Source organism: Nipponia nippon, unplaced genomic scaffold (assembly GCF_047370975.1).
Source record: "Nipponia nippon isolate SJK-2023a ecotype South Korea unplaced genomic scaffold, ASM4737097v1 scaffold_12, whole genome shotgun sequence".
NCBI lineage: Eukaryota > Metazoa > Chordata > Aves > Pelecaniformes > Threskiornithidae > Nipponia > Nipponia nippon.
This window is the reverse complement of record NW_028262313.1, coordinates 9,437,894-9,451,144: the sequence shown is the minus strand read 5'-3', so window position 1 is coordinate 9,451,144 and position 13,251 is coordinate 9,437,894. Positions and strand designations below refer to the sequence as shown.

The following is a 13,251-nucleotide window of genomic DNA, read 5'->3' as shown; positions in this document are numbered from 1 at the left end:
ATGCGAATATGTTAAGTGGTACTTGATACGGATTTCCTGGTTTGCCTAACTGAGTATTTAGCAATCATCTTAAGTTCAGTCCACTAGAAGAACAAATTACACAGAAAAATTGTTTTTCAAGCAGCACACAAGTTCTGACGCTAAAAAGCAAATTGGGGTGATGCCAGGTGAATGACTGCAGACACTGAAATCACAGCCCTGACAGTATGTCTTTGACAAACTGGTCCCACAGCTCGGATGTCCACTCCACCCCGGATGTATGGGCATCTGAGCTGCCTGTCATTCAGCTCCTGAACTAAACCACTGCTGTATTGGGCGTGATGAGTCAGGAGTGTAAGAGGAAAGGTTAAACCTAAACCTCGCCTGAACTGGAGATACCTTGTACAACACTCCTCTTCAGTCATTCTGCTAGAAGTCCCAGAAGCGCTTATGAATGTCAGCCGCCTCCACCTACCACCACCACTGAGTATCAAATCTGACAATCTGCTGGCTTAGCAATACGCTGAGGCATATACTGAAGGTTTGGGAGTCCACAGTAGTGCTTGCACAAGTGTTAGTAATGCAGATGAGCCACCACCATAACAGCTAAATATCTTACAATCAACTGTTTTCTGTGACATACCCACATTAAGACATGGTAAAAATTCAGCACAGCAATATTTCTAGTGGGAAAAATACTATTAATGCAACTCTGTAAGAAATGGCTGTACTATCAGCTACTATAAAGTAGCATTTTCATACCTGGGGATGCTTTCCAGGAAAGTTTCCACATGTATACTTTCTGGTTAAGGGAGGATTTCATCAGTTTCATTTGGAAACTGTACTTCTTTAGTGTTCAAACTTCTTGAGCCAAAACCCAAGAAACTAACAGGTAACAGTCTCTCAAGTCAGCATCTATGGAATAGGTTATAAAGAAATTAATGCAAGTACCAGAGAAATAATTTTATTTTGCTTTACAAAGCATGTGATCAACTTGGCTTTCTCTGCTATTTCCCTATGCTGCAAAACGGCTTTGGTCCTCTTCTCTTGCAAGGAGGACAACAACATGCCAAGGAATAGCTTCCAAGATGAGAATCAAAACTAACATTAAGATTTGCAGGTTTTCATGCTCTTTGTTTCCTCTGACAAGGAAGATAAAGTGTGTTTTTAAGACTAAGTGAATATGGTGAAGGACTATAACATAACCCAGGTGTTGAGCTCTGCCCAGGATGTCTTGGCTCTTCACATATGTAACCTGTCCTTGCACATGTCCCCCAGTGATTTCACCAGAAGTTGCATTTGGCTCAAAACAGTAACTGCAAATACCACATTAGATTCATTAGCAAGTCTAAGGAATTTTTCTGCATCACTCAGTAATTCTGAGAAAGCAGGTTCTCACAAATGGTTGGGCCCTGTGATCAGTTCACTCAAACTCTCAAAGAGTGATGCTGTTTTCAATGAATCAATATAACTAATCACAAATAGATTATCATTTATTTCTCACGCATTATGAAAGTATTTGACTACTCACTACAGGAAGCTTCTGATTGGCAAATTTCTTTATTTTTCTAAACTGATTTTTTTCCAAAATGCACTGTTTTCCTTTTTGTTTTATGGACTGATGAAATTCATTTCTGTACAAGTTGCTATGAAGAAAATGAGAGAGAAGCCTGTTAAAAATAATAACACCTGCATTAACATCTGTAGCCTTCTCTGGCACATATGGTGAGGAAGTGAAATACCTATAGCAAACACGGAGCTGCCTGAACCACTGAGACAGAATGCTGATAAATCTCTAAAAAGCATTTTCATTTTTGAAAGATTCCATAGCTCTACTTTCAGAACCAAAGCAAATATACTTTTAAGTCATCTGTGAACATTAGCACTCAAGGATAAGCTAAAAACATTGTATCCGAGGCATCTGCATAGACGTTCAGTTTGTTAAAATTCTTAGGATAAATGATAAGATACCATTGTAGTCTGTCCTTGCAGTCCAATCTGCAGACCCATGCACTAGAAAATACATTGTAGGCCTTAGATAATATTTCTAATCCAAAAATACTCATTATAAGCCTTCATTTCATATACAGTCATTTCTCCATGGCCGAAGTGAGTCACCTGCCGCGCGCTCGCTCTCTCTCCCCCAAGTCCTAGGTTAGCGATCTCACACAATGAGTTTTCCCAAGCACATGTAGAAGCAGAGCTGTCTCTAAGATACTATTTAGACTGACTTCAGACAGGCAGTAGGTGAGGCAGGTGCTGTTACCACCACAAAAGCAATGAATCAAAGGCACACCTCAGTCACGGTTTCTCCCATTTCCTGTTTGGCCTATAAACGTGGCAAATTAGACACTACCAGCTCCGTCTCTGATGTGCTGGACAGAGAAGAGATGGGTGGATGGAGGAACTGGAGTTCTTCCTGACCCTCCCTGCACCCATTTCAGGAAACGTGCCTACCCTTCAGGTAATGCTCCAAGAAATCCCACTGTCCCAGCTGCTCAGCGAGGGCAGGCAAGCACACTGCAGCGTAGCCCCTAAGAAATAACTTTCATGCACATAAGCATTGACACAGGCAATTTCTCAAGTTCCACGGTGAGCACAATAAAGAGATAAGGCCTGCAAACAGGAAAGCCTGCGTAAACAAGATGTCATGTAATACTGCTGAATTCTTTAATGTGGGTATCTGGCAAGGACTGGTCTATTATTTAAACATTTACAAACTCTGTTGTGTTTGCTATTCTGGATTAATAGTTGCTGCAGATTTCAGAGGGTATTTTGGATGGCATCCAGTTACAAAATACAGTTGTTAAAAAAAACCCAAAATAATCTGACCCCCATTTATTGTTAATAGTGAAATCTAACCGACCCTCTATTCCCCTTGTTACAACTGCCTTAGAAGGGAAGTGAATAAGCTCATCAGTATTCAGGTATTGCTAACAGGGAGGTCACCGTCTTCTGTTAAGCAACTCTCCATTTCAAACATTAAAACCTTACAATTAGTAATTTGACAAGGACACCAAAGTACACAACTACTTTGCTCTGACTAAGGTGATGTTTTCTACTTACAAAGCATGAGAGGAGCGATTCCTGTGAAGACACAGATCCTGCCTCCCATATACACGCAAACTGTGGGATGCAAAGCAAGTGTCATGAAGGGGGAAGCACAGGGGAGGATAAGCAGGGATCTGTAATTAGGCAGAGCAAGGCAGAATTAAAAATTGCTCAAGGTTAGGATAAAGCCTTTTAGAAATTACCAAGGATTTGCTGCTCTTTAGGGTTCTTTTAATGACACTTTTTATCATGCTTGACTAAAACAGAACAGTCGTAAGACCAAGAGACATAGAACTAGCAATTGTAATAGTGAGTAACAATGTCTTTTGACAAGAGCAAATTCTTCCTTTCTCTACTATCTCCTTTCTTCACAGTTCACCTGAGGGAACAGATCTGTGAGGTCAAAGATCCCGAACTACAAAAAAATTTTTGCTCACAGCCACTGTAGACATTTCTTGCACTGCTCTGAGTTTACTCTGTACACAGTAGGAGACTGGTTCTGTTACTATGCCGGTAGTTTCCAAATTCTGATTCACAAGACCCTACAAGCTGATCTACAGCTACCCATGCGTAACACCGTTTCATGTGCTGAAAATGGCCTATACCTCCAGAAGCATCCCACGAACGTGCCAGATATGACCCCAGTACACAACAAGCTCTGCAGCAGGCTTTCTGGTCCACCAGAAGAAAAATTCTTGAGAACCACATTTCCACAACAGTCACTTGCCAATTCAATACGTAACAGATCAAGATACAATCCACAATGTATTCAGAAATTGGCACTATCCTCAATATGACTGCAGGATGGAATAGCTGGTGTCTGGTTACTAAAACAATGATTCTACGTTTCTTTCTTTTGTTAGTATAAAAGGAGACAAAACTCAAAGATTATTTCTGTCTAACCTGCATCCTCAGTCTCCTACCATAATAGCCGTCAGCGTACTGGATCCCAAAGGCTCTATGCTGAGTTTACTCAGCGCTTTTAAGCATGACACCTCAAGAGGGTAACCAGTCCTTTCTAGATACCATCATTTTCCTTTGAGTCAATGAGACTCAAAGGTGCTTCGCAGGAGAGCTGTTTGATGAAGAGCTCAAACTAGTATGCCCTTTCCAAACACCTTTTTTCCCATAATTTGTCAATAACATTCTATGGTCCAAAAGGTTCAGGTAAAAGCCACAAAGGGACAAATGTGTTCTAGTATGTGTTTGTTCAAATGAAATTACATCTCTGATCACTTTTTACGTAAAGGACTTTCACATGTACCATGTAAGTCATGAAATGAAGCTCATGAACCGCCTTTGCTTTGAAATGCTCTAGCAGCAATAAGCTTTGGAAAACCCATTTGCTGGAAGGAGGTAGCTATAGGGATAGCGGGGAGCAGCAGGATATGAAAACTCCAAAATCCATCAGAAATTAACTGGAAAACCAGGGGAGTAAAATAAAGACAAAGCCCCTGCAGGTCTTAAAAGGTGAAAACAAACATAAATTGTAATTTTATAAGCATCAGCAACCAAAAATAAGCATTGATCTAGCTGTCAACTTTCATCAACATGATAATGTTATAAGCCTTCTTTCAAAAATAAATAGAAACCACTTTGCACATGCTGAGCAGAAACTCCAGCCTCAGCTGAGCAAAATTTTCTGCTGCTCCAGGCCACCACAAGGGAGGCACAGAACCAAGCTGCTGAGGAGGGAGCAGCTGTGATCTGGTTACCCCTTCTGCGGTGCTGCCTCACAGGCAATGCTCCTGTCTGCCTTTGGAAGGCAGCAGGCCAGGGGGTGTGGAGGCAACTGGAGGCTAAGCTTTCACGCTATTTCAATACTTTGAGCACAGAAGTGTTTGTTTCTTCACTAAGATTTCATGCCTTTGATAAAAGGATAGAATTAAAGAACAGGGAGAAATAGAAGACAAACAGATTATGGACCAAATTGTGGTCACTTATTTTGCCCATCTAGAACACAAAATTGTGGTTACTTATTTTGTCCATCTAGAACCTGATTTTCCAAACTTTTTGTTGTTACAGAACCCTATAATACAGGTTTGAATGAGCATACTACTGCAGGTGAGAGGCGACTAGGTCCCAGAATCTCAAGCACAGATACCCAGTGGGTAAGGAATACAAGGTGGGGAAAAAAGGACCAGTGAAGCCTGGCTTGTACGCACACAGACAGAGCGTAAGATTCAACTGCCTTAAAGGAGAACATTCTTTCTCTTCCTGAAATTCCTTGACTCCTTCACAGGACACCTTTCCCCTTCAGCAACTAAAGCATACACAAGGTGATGCTTTACTAGACAACCCCAACTTACTGCAGGAATCCTGTGGGGAAGAACAGCATGTGATCATGTCATTGAAGATTGCTTTGCAACAGCTTGGCTGTGTGAGAGTACCAATGCTTTAAAATACTTATGTTTTTTTCGTGTAAGATAAAAGCATTGGTACTGTCATACAGCATTTGTTTTTTAACTTGTATTGTAGTGAACATTAAAAAACAAATGCCTGACTTACGTAAAGCTGAAAGCCCAGGGAAGATGAATCACCTTATGCTGTCCTCTTAGTCATCCTTTGTGAGCTTGGACTTGGTAATCCAACACACCTCTTTGGACCATTGAGCTGGAGCTTTCTGATTTTTATCTTCTATTTAATTTGGACAGCTCCTAGACAATTCCAAAACGTCATCTTGCTAGATCTCAGACCTGAAACCAAGGTAAAAAACCAAAAGCTCATCTCTTTGATCTTGTTCACTTTCATTCCCTGCCTCCCATCTAATTTTGTTAACAATTGGTTTCTTGCTTCATGGCTGAAACATCAGAGACTTAAGTGAGTTGTATTATTTTAGATACCTTTATGTGTCTTTTCAATGTGGTAAGATATGTCAGTCCTTGTCAAAGAATAAAATGCTGCAAGTAGCTGGTTAGTGTTTTACCTCTGTAAAAGCCATGTAAATTCGCCACAATCATACTGACATTTAACCTGATCCTTTTCCTTGAATACATTGCAGAAGGAGCTCTGCTATATCCCATTACTGGTAAGATGAAGCCTGATTTATCATTGTCCTGCATCACTGGCTAAAGTACATGTTGCACAGTGTTACTACACCCGGGTGCCAGTATTTTAACCCACGTGCTACACTGCTGCAAATTATTACACTGCTGCAAGGCATGCTGAACTGAACTCACCTCTTGTATATAAAATCCAGAAACTGTTATTTGATTTGGTGGCATTTAAGCATTTATCTTGTGCTATCTGGCTTGACTTCTGAAAGAAGCCCAGAGGAGTCATGGACAGAAATCTCATTTGAAGTCAGTGTTACCTGGACATGCAGATCCTTGAGATTCTTGGAACACCCGACCCGTGTCAGTACTGAAGTTCTTAATCTGAATAAAGCTTTAGGTAAAATTACTACGTGCCTTTACTTAAAAAAGGAGGAATATAAATAGTTAGAAGCATAGTGTTGCATGCAGAACTCCCATCAGTTATCCCTAGGCATAACATGATAGGCGCAACCAGTTCCTTTAACTCACAGCCTCTGTCCTTGGTGAAAGGCTCCATTCCTAGCGCAATTTCCTTAGTTAAAATACAAATGTTTAGCGAAGACAAGAGCTCCTAATTTTCATAACAGTTGACAAGTCAGTCTTTTCACATGAATTATCAGGTCAATGTAAAGCTCTAATTGCCTTCCCTTCATAACACGCAGGACCGATCAAGTAGAGGTGGAGTGGAAGTTAACAAAAATCATAGCAAATTTAGAGAAAACACAAGCAGAATTGTACTGCAATTTGTAAATTACTTAGAAACCTCATGTCAAACACCTCTATATTTTTCAATGATAAGAACACAAATTATAGAATTAAATTACGTTGTGTTGGACTAAGGTGATGGTATTAGTCAACCACATCATGAATTTTATAGCAAAACCATGGGAATTTTACATCAAATATTCTACCTGTACAATCAGTCTCAGTTTACTGTATTAAAATTAAATGCACCATTTAAAGATAAACCAAAGAGATGCTGTATTTCTATTATATAAGCTACTTAATGCATTTTTTCCCAATTGTATATTTATACAATTTCTTATTCAAAAATACTGCAAAATAAATGTTCCCTTTTCTATTTTATAAGGACATTTCCGCTGCAGATACATTTTTTGGTAATGATAAACATGAAAAAATTTTAAAATAGCAACGAAATGTGATGCTTTGCTATTAAAAAAAAATTTGGTAAATTCTAGTCATACAATAAACTACTGCAGGGCACAAAAATCTGCACTTTCGTTAGTTGTGTTTAGAATTTGGACGACTATTACTTTTGGCAATTAAACAAGAACAAAGTGTGAGCTGAAAGAAAATATGAAAATCAGCACTGTGCTAACTTGAACAGACCAAGTTCACTCGTGATTAAAAAACCAAAACTCTCCACGGGATGTGGCAGGAATATCAATGAAGAAGTCACATAGTGACAGTGTTTGAAAAAGCCATCAGAAGGAAGAAAAAATCAAATCCCACTAGTTCATGGATCTGTTCACTTGTAATGAAGAAAAGGTTACCTAAAATACTTGAAGAATATAGCACACTGGTCAAACTAAAGAAATCTAAACCCGCGTCAGGTTGACCTGTGTCCTCCAGTTATTACAAAACAGACTTCACTTTGACTTCATTTGAGTCAATAAGGACACCGCCACCACTGAATTTTATAAGAACCATATTGGGCTCCCACTTCAATCACCATAAAGCACAAAGCTACTGTGGGGGTAGTTTGTTGGTCACTACATACTGAAATCTCCAATGCTGTAGAAACCTGACAAATTATCTGGCACAGGAGTTATGCCAAAAGTTAGAAACACGAGAAGAGGAAAACATGCTGCTTCAAGGACAATTGAGATGTCACTGAAAGCATCCATAATTCTAAACACTCATGACACCGGCAGATATATTAGCTATGGCACCCACAGCACTGATTTGGTATGAGAGGAGGGCCGAGGAGACTTGCAGGTTTTTCTTACTGTTTTAAGGTTGGCAGCATCTCTAACATCTCCCTGTGCATATGACAGCAAAAATCTAGTTTATTCAGTTTTCTGTTTGGCTGGAGCTCTCTTAAACAGCCTTTGTCTCTTGGAGCTAAATATCTCTCAGTTGATGTCTTCCTGAAGAGGTCACGTCCTTCTCTTCTCAGAATCATATCTCCACAGAGAAATTTATGGAACTTCCTTAAATGGTTATGGGTTCAGCTGGTCCAAGTAGCCTAATAGCACAATAGGTTGAAAGTTAAACCACTGCAAAGAAGAGTCATGTTTTGTGCTGGATACTATGCATGGGTTTTAGGAATAGAACATTATATTAATTTTGCCAGGACAATATGTGTGATCTGATCCACCAGCAAAGCCTAATGGAATTAAGGAGGCCTTGAAGGAAAGCACCAACTCTGATAAATCACCATTATTAGGAGATTGATAGGATTTATAGACCTATGTTCCAATGCCTTCTTTTCCAGCTTTATTTCAACACATCCTAAACACAGTGGAAGAGAAAGGAGTGGCAGAAATCTCAGGCACAGAGCATCATAAAAAATTAATAACTCTGAAGCTGTGGCAAGGCAGGAAAAAGACAGATTGCATAAGAAAAGGGGCATGGAACATGACTTGTTTAAATGAGCTTCCTCTCAACAGGAAGACAAGTAATGAGTGAAACTAGCTGAACAGTTTAAGATAGAAAAGTATAGTACATATAATTAGACCAGATACATCTTTTGCAGGTGATGTCAAAACATTGTGTCAAATCTTGCTTTGGCCAAATAGCTGCACAACAATGCATTTTCTAGCATCCCACTGGCAGAACAGCTTCTGAAATTTGTAGTGTTTTAGCAGTATAATGTGCTTCACATCACAATCCTAGTTGGCATTAATATAAACAGCAGCTTGCTGAACTCCAACTCTAGAAACAGGTTTCAGGCTGGAGGATATTAATTTAGGGGCACAACATCCAACAGACAGATGCAAATAGAATGATTTAAAGCCTTTGCCCTTAAACTAACTTCCCAAATAGGACACAAATATTCTTACAGAAATTATTGAAATCTTCATTGAAACTGAAGGCCCTAATTTCAAAACTAAGCAGCTGCATGTAATGCCAATGACAATAACATCTGTGCAGATATAAGATCATGACTTTTTAACTGTGCAAAATTACAGGCCGGTCTAAAGACTTTATAATAGATTGAGCAATCTCTTCGTTGTCAATTACCAGTCGATCTCTCTTTATTCTATGAATAAATGTTAACAGTAAGGCCTACAGTAAAATCAACAGAAATTCAAATAGGGATTTTCAAACCTGGAGATTTGTTTTTGTAAACAATTTGATGTTCTGTCATAGACCATGAAAGATGATCCTAGAAACAGTCCCTGGCTATGCTGTCAGCCACATAAGTCAATCGTTACTGAACTGCTCTCTTCCCTTTAAATGTTATTGTATTCCAGTCATCTACCAGTGACACTTTAAGAAGTCTGTAAAACAAACAGGACACATGAATTATAAGGTATGTTAGAAAGGAGTCAAGGCTGACTGTCAACAGAAAAGCAAGCTTGACAAATTAGAAGGCTGATTCAGGTTTTTTCTCCTTCACTTAAGTTTGGTCAGTCAAGGATAGGTGTCCTGGTTTCAGCTGGGATAGAGTTAGTTTTCTTCTTAGTAGCTGGTAGAGTGCCGTGTTTTGGATTTAGGATGAGAATAATGTTGATAACACACTGATGTTTTTGTTCTTGCTGAGCAGAGTTTACATTAGTCAAGGACTTTTCAGCTTCTTGTGCTCTGCCAGGTGCATAAGAAGCTGGGAGGGGCACAGCCAGGACAGCTGACCCAGACTGGCCACAGGGCTATTCCATACCATATGGCGTCATGCTCAGTATATAAGCTGGGGGAAGAAGAAGGAAGGGGGGTCATTGGGCGTGATGGCATTTGTCTTCCCAAGTAACCGTTACGCGTGATGGAGCCCTGCTTTCCTGGGGATGGCTGAAAACCTGCCTGCCCATGGGAAGTAGTGAATGAATTCCTTGCTTTGCTTTGCTTGCGTGTGTGGCTTTTGCTTTACCCATTAAACTGTCTTTATCTCAACCCATGAGTTTTCTCACTTTTACTCTTGCAATTCTCTCCCCCATCCCACCGGGGGGGAGTGAGCAAGCGGTTGTGTGGTGCTTAGTTGCTGGCTGGGGTTAAACCATGACAATAGGGAATCTCCTGTTTTTTTTTTTTCTTAAGCAGAGTAAGAATACAAGTAGATGGCTTATGAAAGCAGTAATGGCAGTGACTACAAAGTAGACACTACATATGACTTTTTGAACTAATTTGAGGAACTAGATAAATGGAATGAAAACTAAATGTCTGTTTAGTCTCCAACATAAACTATCTCAGGGGATTCAGTTCAATTCGTACTGTTCAAGTCCCAACCAGCAGTAGACAGGAAGTCTTACCAGAAAGCAGATGGCTTCCTGCTGCTTTTATCCCCTCCCCATATTCTTCCTCCCACCCTTAAATCACCATAAAATTTAAACTCAAGAGAAACCTTGTAAATCTTTAAGTTCAGACAACACTTCGGTTTTTCTTTGCTGAACAACTCTCCTCAACATCACCCTCACAAGTGTAGCATCGAGCCATAGCAACCAAGAAACCTGAGACCAGCAAAAGATCTGAGAAAGCCCCTAAAATCCCCATTGCCAGTTGCTTGACTTCAAGCCAAAACTTTAGCCCTAGCTTTCCTGAGGTAACAGTACAAAAGTATGTCACCTGAGCTTACCCATAAATTCAACAGGAATTTAATCATGGCTAATGACATAGTAACGGTTTCAGGTTATTTGAAAGTCATAGCTTCAACATCCAATTTAAGGGGTAAAAAATTAGGATATAACAATTAATAAAAAAAAGTCTCTCTTTTAATATTGTATCTCCTATGAGCCAGAAGAAGGGCAAACAGATCATCCTAAATCTCAAAGGAATCAAGTTAGAATTGAAAGGCAGATTGTTTGACTTATCTAGGGGTCAAAGGTATTGCTGTTGTTTTCTCATTACCTACTCTAATACAGAGCTTTTACTATAAAATATCAGCTGTTTTCTTGCAGCACTACAAACTTTTGGATCACATTGTGAAGGAACATGTGGATGAATTGCTGAGATCAGGAAAATAAATCATTTTCATTTCTATGCTATTAGATTTACCTGAAGGTGAACTGCTGAAGGAAGCTGACATCAGAGTCTTCTGTCTGCATACCATGTTGTTTTGGTTTTCATTTTACAAGGCACAACCAAAATGAACAGGTACCCTGCACTAGCCACATCTCAAACTACTTTGCACTGTCTCTCTTGGGTCTGAAATACCCCAGCAGTCCTGCAAATGGAAGTTACCGTACTGTATAAAACATTCCAGATGCAAATAAAATTACTTCAAAAAAAAAAAGACCATCTAAGCAAGTTAAAAGCCACTTAAAGAAACTTAACAGTCAGGCAGAAGGAAACAAAACCGTTTAATTTGGCTCCGAGTAGAAACACCACTCACTAAGAGTTGCCAGCTACAAGACCAGGCAGTGTGAAACAGCGATTTCCCCGGGCATGTACACGCACACGCACACAAACACCCACCCCCAGCACCCAGTACCTGGCAGCCCAGGGCTTGGCGCTGGCTCCAGCCGCCCAGCACAGCTCGCTTGCACTCATAGTCGTTGTCCCTGTCCCTTTGTGCGGGTTTTGGCTGGGGTAGAGTTAATTTTCTTCACAGTAGCTGGTATCGGTCTATGTTTTGGATTTGTGCTAGAAACAGTGTTGACAACACAGGGATGGTTTCCTTACTGCTGAGCAGTGCTTATGCGGAGTCAAGGCCCTTTCTGCTTCTCACCCCACCCCAGCAGCGAGGAGGCTGGGGGGGCACTGCTGTACATGTGGATGTGTGTGTCTGTGCCACGCATGCACGGTCGCATCCCAGGGAGACCTCTGGGGCCCCCATTCAATCCCAGCCCTGCCTGCAAAGTCTTTCTTTCCACCATCTTCGCTGTGCCCGCTGCATCCCCCTTGAAAGCACGGCTTTGTTGCTTGCAGGGAGAACAAGGTATTTTGCAGGCAGAAAAACATCACCCAGCGTGTTTGTCAGATCCAACAGCAGCTGCTAAGCAGCCAGCTCTTAACTTTTCCTCCAGAGGAGAGAAGGGGGAAAACTCTACTGTCTTATAGGGGGCTAAATTTGCTATATATTTTTTGGGGGGAAAAAGCAGATAAAGTGAGTGGAGGTTTTCTCAGCTGTGGCACCTGCAGGTTGGGTCTGACAGCAAAGAGCTGTTTTCTTTCTGTCTCGTTACCTCCTTTTTTTTTTAGCTTTGTCTCTATCATGTTTCTGTAACTTGGGATTTCTTTCCTAGTTCTTTGTTCCTTGTAGGAACTACTTTGCTGCCTGGGCAGTCAGCCAAACATTGTAACTGCAGAAGAAATCTTTCTTGATTTACTCCTACAGACCTTCATGAATATTCTTAGAAATGGCATGCTGCTTTATTAGCCTTCTGAATTATTAACAGTTCTCAAGTTAAGATAATTCCTTGTTAATATTATTTTGACTTTGTTTTATGATTGCATCTGGCTGAGGATAATGCTTACAGGTACTGTCTTGTCTAGTAGCTTCTTTATGCATTGCAGTAGATGTATTTTATCTTGGATAAATACATTATGCATAATTGTTCTCTTTTCCAAACTACTAAGGCTCAACTTTTGAAAAAGCGGAATGAAAAACAGGGTTCTAGTTTCCGATTTTTTAAGCCTGGTAATTCTTTGGTTTCTTAGAAGCTTGTATACTGCCCTGCCACAGGTCCTATCATATGGGTACTTTTCATCTCATCAGTCTCTGGAGACTGCCTCGCCTTCATCCTTTCCTTTCCTTCTCTTCTCTTTTCTTCCATTGTGTTTTCATGCTTCTCTCTCATCCTGATTTCTTACCAATCTCCTCACACACCCTCCGCACTGCCATTACTTGTGCTGGCATGTCCTTCCTTTCTTGTAGCCTTTGACATACCCTTGCCTTATCAGAGCTGAAAATATTGTGCAGAAAGCTCCTGGTGTGGAAGGCTGTCAGCTATTTGTGTTGTTGCCAATGGAGTTAAAATTTTATCTACAATTTGCCAGTGAATATCTCCAGATGAATCACATCTTTGAGTAGATTGTATTAGCTGATGAATACTGCCAAGGGCCGCAA

General features: G+C 40.4%; 1 protein-coding gene across 2 annotated transcripts in view; it reads right to left on the bottom strand.

Annotated features, from left to right (window-relative positions):
• IDS (iduronate 2-sulfatase) overlaps nt 1-13,251 on the bottom strand; it is a 32,736-nt gene that overhangs the window by 17,002 nt on the left and 2,483 nt on the right. The window contains exons 4-5 of one of the 2 annotated variants that reach the window (XM_087748685.1): nt 11,674-11,825; nt 5,539-5,726 (exon numbers count right to left, since the gene is read on the bottom strand). The gene's annotated coding sequence lies outside the window, so the exon portion shown is untranslated. The remainder of the gene's footprint in view (nt 1-5,538; nt 5,727-11,673; nt 11,826-13,251) is intronic. The other variant, XM_087748686.1, reaches the window with a different exon arrangement.